The sequence below is a fragment of the Electrophorus electricus genome, chromosome 22 (assembly GCF_041902795.1).
Source record: "Electrophorus electricus isolate QZ-2024a chromosome 22, ASM4190279v1, whole genome shotgun sequence".
Taxonomy (NCBI): domain Eukaryota; kingdom Metazoa; phylum Chordata; class Actinopteri; order Gymnotiformes; family Gymnotidae; genus Electrophorus; species Electrophorus electricus.
The window spans coordinates 13,131,690-13,141,908 of NC_137518.1; positions in this window are offsets into that span (position 1 = coordinate 13,131,690).

The window sequence follows — 10,219 nt, forward strand, 5'->3', positions numbered from 1 at the left end:
TGGGTCAGCGTGCCAAAGGTATGAAGACTCAAAAGTTGGTATGAACCGCTGCTGGTGGTGAGAAATAAACAAAGTCAGGCAAAGTTGTGAGCTGTAGCTGAGACGACAGGAGACAATGGAGACTATTAACGTCTCAAAGGGAGGAGTCAGCTTTATATTAATGCTCCTAGTTTTGGAATGGGCTGTCCATCAGGCTTATATATTTGTGATGGTCAGGTGTCATACATTTGGTCATATACTGTATGTTCATTTAGGTTCGCTCTACTTTTAGTGTAAGCTGTACATAACCACAGTTTGTCAGAACTTTAGAAGTTATGTCTGGCCAGTAGGATTGCATAACGTCAACTTGTCTGGCACTGTAAGATTTCTCTGGAGATGATCCTTTAGCTGTTTCTTAGAAAAAGATTCTAGCTTCATTTGTAAGGACACGCTCTGTGAAGTCAGCCTAACAAAATAGTGATTTACTTTTCATAAATTACATTCAGCACAGCGCATTGCTTTCTATTGTAAAACTATAAAAGCTGATGAAATAGAAATCAACATGAAATCAACATAATACGGAACAGTATGAATGTAAGGGAAATCTGGTAAGATACTACTGTGGAAAAAATAACTGCAGAAACCTCCTGGAGATTTGATATGCCCTCACAAGGCCTGTGCAACTACTTTAAGTCTTAGTGACATCTCCTGAGACCAGAGACAGCAACCATCTTGTTGCAAGTATTTTGTGTGTGTGTGTGTGTGTGTGTGTGTGTGTGTGTGTATGTGTGTGTGTGTGTGTGTGTTCTTGTCTTTCCAAGGACCCTATATGTATATGAAAGGCTTAGAGCTCGAGTGGGTACCTCTGCTGTCTCAGAACAAATTTAAAGCTCAGCCCATGAGGTTGAGTTTCATGGGGACGAGGCCCTTTAAAATGGGTGTTGTGAGGTGTGACGGCTTTGAAGAAAAAGCCTCGTCTCAGACACAGGAGGATGTTAGTCCAGATCTGACTGGTCTCTACATGAACTATGCTGAAGGGTTCGGCATGGCAGGAAGCAAGGGCATAGTAGCTACATTGTGTCTGTTTTCCTGACGCCCCTGTAAGGTGTGTGTGGGCATTTTCAAGTAAGCAACAGTAATTGGCAGTTGAAGGGAGAAGTCGGTTGGGTAAATTGTTGGGTTGTTGAAGTGGAAATGTTGGGTTGCTGGGAGTGGATGGTTGTTAGAACTTCCAGCAACCCAACATTTCCACTTCAACAACCCAACAATTTAGAACTTCCAGCACTTGGGACTTTAAAGGAAAGGACTCCCCTGTAACTGCCCCAGTAGCTAACAAACCAAAACAAAACAAAAAAAACCAAACAAACAAAAAAAAAACCAAGAGAAACTTATTTTAAAGTTGAAAAGTTTAAGAGAAATAAATCCCCCACTCCCCTGCTCAGGGGACCCAGTTTTTCTGATGTTCATTTGGGCTGTATCTCATCAATAATCCTCTTTCAACCAAAGCTTAAAAAAATGGTTACTATGCTCAGGCCGGGCAAAGGTTCTTTCCCAAAAGTCATCAACTTCTGTGTGTTTTTAGGTGACTAGTCTTCAGTGAAGGTTCAAGTTCAGGTGAGCTCTTGTCATCAGTAATACAATATACCAAACACTGCATTACATATTCTGAAAACATTTCAATCCAATTCTGGATCTCCCACTCCTGGTCTGTGAGTGTAGTTTAAAAGCAGAAACTAATGTGACCCAAAGGAACAATGGAATCTCATTACTCTCATTCCGACCACTTCACTGAGACAGCCGTGTAGTCATTACGGCTTGTGTGACCTGCTTCTCGAACTCTCAGGAAAAAAGATCAACATCAAAGAGTGAGCCAGCCTGTTTTATCTGGCACCTTAAGGGATCAATTTCACGTGGGATGACGACTGGATGAGTAATAAAAGTGCTTTAGCAGGAGGTGCTGGTGTGGTACAGTCTCAGGTGGTGTGCTGCCATTGTGTGGTTGTAGAATCGATGTTTTATTCTGCAGAAATCATAACCTCTAACCACCTGTTACGGCCCAGATCCTAACGCCTAGCTGCTGCTCCAAGTGAAAGTGTTCAAGAGTGTCACAGTGGTGCTGGTGACTCGGTTTCTAATGGGCCAAACCACCACTTGGTGACTACAGACAGGTGCCAATCCACAGTGACCTGCATCAAACAAAATGTCCTGACAGTGTATTGAGCTATAATGAGGATTGATTCCAAGCTTCCTTCACAGATGTAGTTAATCAGCAGATGTTCACGAGATGACCCGGTTCTTTTCAACAGTTCTTTGGTAAGAACAAAGGGAGCCGAGTGGAACTTATGAGTCTTTTGTCGTTGTGTCCAAAATGCCCCAAATCTGCCAGTCACAAGAGACAGATGCTGTCATGTTAGGTTCCTCTCAACACATCATTTAAACACGTCATTCTGTTTAAATGCACAATTCAAAGCTGGTGCTTCTGACTCAGCAAGTGAGCGAGAGAGCGAGAAAGAGAGAGAGAGAATGTGCTAGATGGTGAATGAAGAGAGGAAGTGGCAATAACAAAGCAAAAATGTAAAAACAAAAGAATGAGAAATAAAACTTCTCTTTTTTCACGACTGTTACCTTCAAGGCACAAACACGGAGGCAACACGTCCGCGCAACCCTGCAGGAAGGATTTTGTGTACATAATTGTATAATGTTTACAATGCAGACACCTGACACAAGGTCTCACAACAGGAATTATATAGTGCTGCTAACCCCGTATATATCGTGGGATGTCTAAGTCTGCTCTGATCCAAATCGCATGCTTTCATTATCCTAGTGATTAGGCCTATATCACAGATAAACCTAGTAAAAGCATAGAGCGTAGTCAAAAACAAGAAGTAGCTATACAAGAGCTTAACTAAAAACTCTCACTAAAACAAACTTTAAAAGAAGGTAAATAGACTGAAATAATTCACTAGAGTTTCACATGAATGTAACATCATCTACCGATGACACTAGTGTCACGCCCTTACCATGTACATGCTGCATGCAGGACTAGCTCACCAGGCAGAGGTCCAGTCAGGACTAGCTCACCAGGCAGAGGTCCAGTCAGGACTAGCTCACCAGGCAGAGGTCCAGTCTGGACTAGCTCACCAGGCAGAGGTCCAGTCAGGACTAGCTCACCAGGCAGAGGTCCAGCTGCAAAGTGGAAAAGATTCACTTCAAAATATGCATAAAGAAATCAAATCTGACCAGGATTTCTTTTTAATCTTGCCTAGTTATCTACTCTTGATGTTTGTTTATTCGCTGATACGCAGTCCTTCACACCACCAAACAAAGGGGAATTGTGAGATAGAGGGATCACCAGGTGGAGGAAGACAGCTGATGGCCAGCAGGGTGAGGAAGGCACAGCTGAGGTCTTCTTCCAGTCTCAGCTGCTTGCCATCAAAGGGTGAGGCCCGGTGAACCCGACACACTAGCCTGACACCCTGACCCAAATCTGTCCCGAGCCATCTCATCTCCCGGAGCCGTGTGCTCGCACTGACATGTGGGGGGGGGGGGGGTCTCCCAGCAACCGCGGCCCCTGTTCTAGCTGAAACAGAGACACAAGCGTTCTCCCCTCTGAACTCCAGGCATGCTTTAAAGGCTGAGCACTGCGGAAGATAGCAGTTCAAAAAGGACCAAGTCTACGCAAAGTAAATACACAAAGATGGCTCTGTTGTAGGGCAGGATACTGTAAGTGAGACCAATGGACCCAATTATAGCTCAGGAATCAGAGCATTACTGCAGTGCTTTTTAGACTTTTTGACCCACCTGGCCAGTTTGTAATCTTACAGACATATAAATCTAAATATATATATAGATATAAAGATAAAGTAAACAAAATAATTTGGAAAAATACCAGGGACTGGAAGAAGAAATAAAAAGAACACGGAAGGCTAACACCAAGGTTGTCACCGTGGTGACAGGGTCACTTGGGGCTGTGACCCCTAAACGGGAGGAGTGACTCCAGCAGATCCTACAAATGACATAATTAATCCCAGCCCAGAAGAGCACAATCCCTAGGAATAGCAAAAAAATACTCCACCACACCCTCAAAATCCCAGGCCTCAGTTCAAATGTGCTCACTGCCCGGAATATATAAAGTAATGTAGCCTAACTAATGCCAAACAGGCCAATACACACTGGAGTATTGTTTACCTCAGCTAGAGTATTGTTTATCTCAGCCAGAATATTGTTTACCTCAGCTATTATTTCCTTGTGTGTGTCGAAGAGGGCTACAGGGTATTTATCTCTAAGCCCCTCCACATAAACCAGTGAACTAAAAGAAGTTCAAAAGTGCACAGAAGTTCATTTTCTCCACCCATTTCTTCTTCCTCCCCTCACCCCCGCCTGCCTCTCCTTCTCTTTGTCGTCGTGGTGAGGCAAAACAGGCCAGGCACTGCCTAGCTCCGCTAATGTCTATATTAATCCACTTCAGCACGCGCTGAAGGCAGGAACGTAACAAATCCGCCGGCGCCGGGAGTGAAGAGAGAGCTCCGCAGCTGAAGACAAGCTCTGCGTTCTCCGCCCCGATGAGAGGCAGCCTGCACTTCTTGCCAGAAAATCATTTGTATCTGATAAGACATTATCATCCATCTTGCCTATGATATCAACACATTTATTTAGTGTTGCACCAAATGTGCACTGCTGAGGGCAGCAATCCTTAACCTGGTGCACGGCTTGCTTACCGGAGCAGTCCGGCTCACTTACCACAAAACAAACACGCTCAGGTCTTGAGAGGCCTTGTATTAAAACAAGGCACAAGCCCAGCTGTCACTTCAATTCGCAGTAATTATCACACAATTTGCAGTAATTATCACACATTTTCATTTTGATTTCAGGATTTATTTTCTTCACTCCCTTTCGCTCACTCCATCTAAGAGGTGACATTTCTTTTGGCAAAGAAAAAGTAAAAAAAAAAAAAAAGATTTCACTTTTACTTTATATATAGTCACCTATGGATGAGTCTAAATGTCGTTTGGCGCGTTTTGGTACATTAATGTGTTTTTGATTACAATTTCATGTTCACTGAGCGATGCTCCATTTACTACACCTGAATTTAAATCTAGAGGATGAGGGAGGGAGGGTGTACATTTTCAATTTTGAGAGGTGATAGGTACCCATGAATAATGCTTTATTCGTTGATCAGATCAATCAGGCCGCAGAATTCTCATCAGTGAAAGAGAAAACTGACAGAGTGAAATGCAGCATGAAAGCCAAAGGATTAGAATCTAACTTTCTGTCTCTCTCTTCTTTCCATCTCTCTCTGACGTCACACTTTCTGTCTCTCTCTCTGTCTTTCTGTCTCACTCTCTCTCTCTGTCTTTCTGTCATTCTCTTTCTCTCTCTTCTTTGAAGCAATGCTTGAACAAGCTGGGTTGTGGTAGCTCAGTGGTTAAGGTACTCAACTAGTAATTATATATATATATATATATATATATATATATATATATATATATATATATATATATATATATATATATATATATATATATATATATATAAAAACAGGGCCCTGTTTCTAGTGGATCTGGCAACCCATCAGGTATCATGTAGCCAAGCATTCGTCCTTCATCCCGGCTCTTCGTCTCACCACGGCTCCATCCGTCCCCCTCGGCTTGCAGCAGTGAAGGAGAAGCACCCGTGCAGGCTGCGGTCCTGATCTCCTGCCACCTGGACTCTGGATTAGCCAGTCACTGAAGGCGGTTGTTCCCGAGAGACGACCTGCTGGATTACAGGCCGGACATACCACCGCCGCTAGGACGCAAAGTATTATAATGTCTGAGTTTCCAAAGATGTATGTGACTCACAGTAATACCCAGTGCGATCACTGTGATTTAAAATCCAAGTCGTTGTTCACAGATATCAAATGTGTTTCCTTTGCACAACATTTTGACTAATTAAAGCTGATCTATTCTGCTCACAAAACCTTCATCAAAATTTATATTTAAGTCAGCGTGTTTTTAATTAACACTACAGCATTTTTTCATATATGAGATTAAAATACCACATTTATAGATAAAATGTGAATGAGTGTTTTGGCTTCTGAGTTCTGTCATCTATCTTCTCTCGCTGTTTAAAATGTACACGTCCTGAACCTTTTCGTGCCGCTTCACTGAGAAACTAAAATTTTCAGGACCACATTTTCTTTGCAGAAGAATGTATTTTGATTTTAATTATTTCACATGATCATTATTCTTCTGGACATCATTGATCTTCCAGATAAATCACATGCTGACGTCTTTCTTTCTTTTTTTGCTAGGGAAGAAAAGGTGATTACCATTGTCCTGCAGAGTTTCTAAAAACAAAGCCAGGTGTTTTGGTTCTAGGTGATGGGATAGATATTCTCAGACCACATAGCCGACATCCAAGTCCAGTCTGAGACAACAGGGGGTCAAAGACCCAAATAGTACAAGCTTTTCTCAAAAGGCCTTCAAATGCTGTGGTAAAATAATGCCATCATTATGAATGAGCTTGTACTCCGTGAGCCTCAAAAAAAGATGAAAAGATAAATAAAAAGATTAACATATGATTGATATGAGCGTACATTAATGAGCACCATCTATTCATCTTTAATAAAAAATACTGAATGTTTTAGAACTCAAGACCATACTTTAAGGTGTATTTATCTTGTCACAATCTCAGACAAGGATAGATCTTTCTCCCAAGACATACACATGTAGGCTACATCTGTTGTGGCCAGTACATATTTGTTATACACATAGTTATAGTTGGGCCCCTGTGCAAGACCCTTAACCCTCAAGATGTACTGAGTCACAATTGTGAGTTGCTTTGGATAAAAGTGTCAGGTAAATCTAAATTCCACTGGTCTTCACATTCTAACCTGAGTTGCACAAGCTTTTGACATGCCATTGATTTGATTCACAGTTTCACCCATTCACAGATGAGTAGACTGTTATTTACATACGCAGGATCCACGCAGTGGCTGCATATGATGAAGGTTCTCAGCCAGATAGAAGTGACTAGAAGCAGCAGATCCTCCCTGCTGAGAAATGCATTTAATCGTCATTTTCTAAGTCCTGCCGTGAAAAACCAACCACACAACCAGTTATGCTTTTGTTTAAGTGCTTTGTGCAGCATCTTGGTGTGATTCGGATGCTAGCTAGCATCATTAGCACAGGACTATGAAACTGGGTGAACAAGATAGGCTTTCTACAGTTAATGAAACTATAAAACTCTTCCACTCTGTTGTTTCCTGGAATCGAAGCTTAGGTTGTTTTTTTGTTGTTGGTTTTTTTTTGTTTGTTTGTTTGTTTCCTTCATATTTCCATGATGTTATCACAACAGAAATCACGCTTAAGCAGTGACGCTCCATAACACAGGTATCACACTTCTGTCCAACTGTGAAAACATCTAATCACTCCAATCAGATCCAACTGTGAAATCCAGTTCCGTTATTTCACTGCTCTAACACACCTACTTAAACTGGATCATTTATTGAGGAGTAGAAGCAGGCGTGTTTGAGCAGAGAAAACACCAAACTGGACCGGGCTTTACCACCTGCACATTCAGAAGCCTCCAGGGGGAAGAGGGCATCACTCGCACGCTCTTTATAATGCCTAGCTGCACAGTTAGTCTGCCCAGCTACATAAACATAAACCTTTAAAATGGCTGAACATCACCAGATGACAGGTTCTTAAGTTTCACATGCTTTCACTGAACAAAACAACAGTTGAAAGTATTCCCTATGGTGTCATTTACAGACGTAATTGCGATTTTACACCCCGCTGTAGTTCTTTTGATAAAATAGCAACAACAACAAGAACAATGAAAACTTTTTGAAGTCTCTTCATACATGCAAACTGAATGATTATCAGTGTAGAAGATATTTGGGAGTGTACTGTATGACAAGATTCCGAACAAAGCAGACAATGCTGACCATCTACTGTGGGCAACGGACTGTCCCTGCTAATGCTACTGCGATTGCTCATGGCCCAAATATAACTAATGTTCATCTAATGTTCATCTATTTGTTCAATTTATTTACAGGGACAAATGTACTGGCCACAACAGATGTAACCTACACATGTACGTCTTGGGAGAAAGATCTATCCTTGTCTGAGATTGTGACCAGATTAAAAAACAAAAAACAAACAAACCTTAAAGTATGGTCTTGAGTTCTAAAACATTCGATATTTTTTTTTAAATAAAGATGTATATGAATCTACATAAGGAACAGAGAGGAAAAAAAACAGTGAATAAAGATGAAATACTGGAGCCGCGTGTAGCTTTGGCAGTAAGGACAAACGTCTGTGTTGGGTTCTCTGGCGTTCTGCACACTACTCCCAGGTGTGCTCCGTCGCACCCACTGCACACGACCGAGTCGGCGCATATGCTCCGCTGTCATCCTGCTGCCAGGGTGCGTTCACACGCGCTCGCCTCCACGCCCGCATCCTGGCGCGCGACGTTACAGCCGCCAGACCACAGTACAAAAACGCGCCCGCGCGTGACGTCGGCGGAACGAATCATAATTACGCACGATTCTGGCTTCTAACCGGAGTCCAACACTATTAATCAAACCCAAAATAGGCAAGACCATTTTCTAATCATTTGAGATGCTTTAAAAAATTCACAAAGGAATGAAAGAGGCGAAAATGATAGAAAACAAAACGAACAAGTTTGTTCTTGCCTGTATTATTATAAGTACTCTGAAGAGGGCTCTCTCTCTCTCTCTCTCTCTCTCTCTCTCTCTCTCTCTCTCTCTCTCTCTCTATATATATATATATATATATATATATATATATATATATTTATATATTTATATATATATATATATATATATATATATATGTATATATATATATATATGTGTGTGTGTGTGTGTGTGTGTGTGTGTGTGTGTGTGTGTGTGTGTGTATGTTGGATCAATGTCCTTCACCCAGACACACACCTGACCAGCCAGCAGACACACACACACACACACACACACACACACACACACACACACACACACACACACACCACTGTAGCCCCATTCTCTGTTAACTTTAGTTTCACGGAGTAGCAGGGCTTTCATGAAGAGAACTTTTAGACTTTTGAGAGAACCATATTAATGATTCAGAAAAAGCTCAGTGCTCCTCTGTTCTTCATTTCAGGGGTCCAGTCATGGGTTCTGCCACGTTACTCCCTTTCAGGGCCTTGAGGTGGAAATTTAAAGGCCTACTCGGGATGGTTCACCATTTGATAGCATTTACACAAACGACTATGAAGGGAGAAAATTATTTTTTTATGATCCCTTGCTTGGCTATATTGAGGGAAAATACATTAATCAAATAGTGACATGTACTTTGTTCTCATTAGAGTAGTAGAGAAATGGACTAATTCTGGCCACACTGTTTGTAATCCCAGAAGGTCCTTTTTAAATTTTAGTCACTGGCTGCGGGGCCAGAAGGGAGACGTGACACACGGGGGATAACAAGTCTTAATGAATACATTTCACGGACAACGCACAGTCCTCCAAGAGTCCTTAAATAATACCACACGTCGCCACCTCCACACCTCAAATGCTGTGCTTTACGAATATGTATTGATTTCCATTGAACCCAATACATTCAGTGTAACTCCCAATCTAAAAAGCTGTTATATTAAGGATAACACAATTCGCTGAGAGAGAAAACCTAGCATGAACAGAGGAAATTAGAGCTTTCGCCCCTATCGATTGCATGACGTAACAGAAACAGGCGCGCTGGGAGCTGCACGTGACAATGCACACGCTGCGATTCCCGCGCGGAGAACGAGGTTTTCAAAAGAGAGTGGAGAAAGAGGCCGGAATGCACGCTGGGAATAACCATCAGCCAAATGGAGTTGTCTGCTCTGACTGCCATTTTCAAGGAGGACCCATTTGCTAAAGATATGACTTCAGGAGCGACCAACGCAACGCCCGAATATCAAAATGACAGAGAGAGAGAGAGAGAGAGAGAGAGAGAGAGAGAGAGAGAGAGAGAGAGAGAGAGAGAGAGAGAGAGAGAGAGAGAGAGAGAGAGAGAGAGAGAGAGAGAGAGAGATCATCGAATGATGTGGGAAGATTAAATGGCCAAGGATGGCTATGAAATTCAAGCATCTGTGGCACGGATATACTAAAGTATATTTTATTACGTAAAGTAGCTCCACTCCCCAGGAGCTTCTGAATCTATTTTAAATTTTGGGTCCATTTTTCTAGGTGTTACATTTGCCTTCCATTTTGCAAATA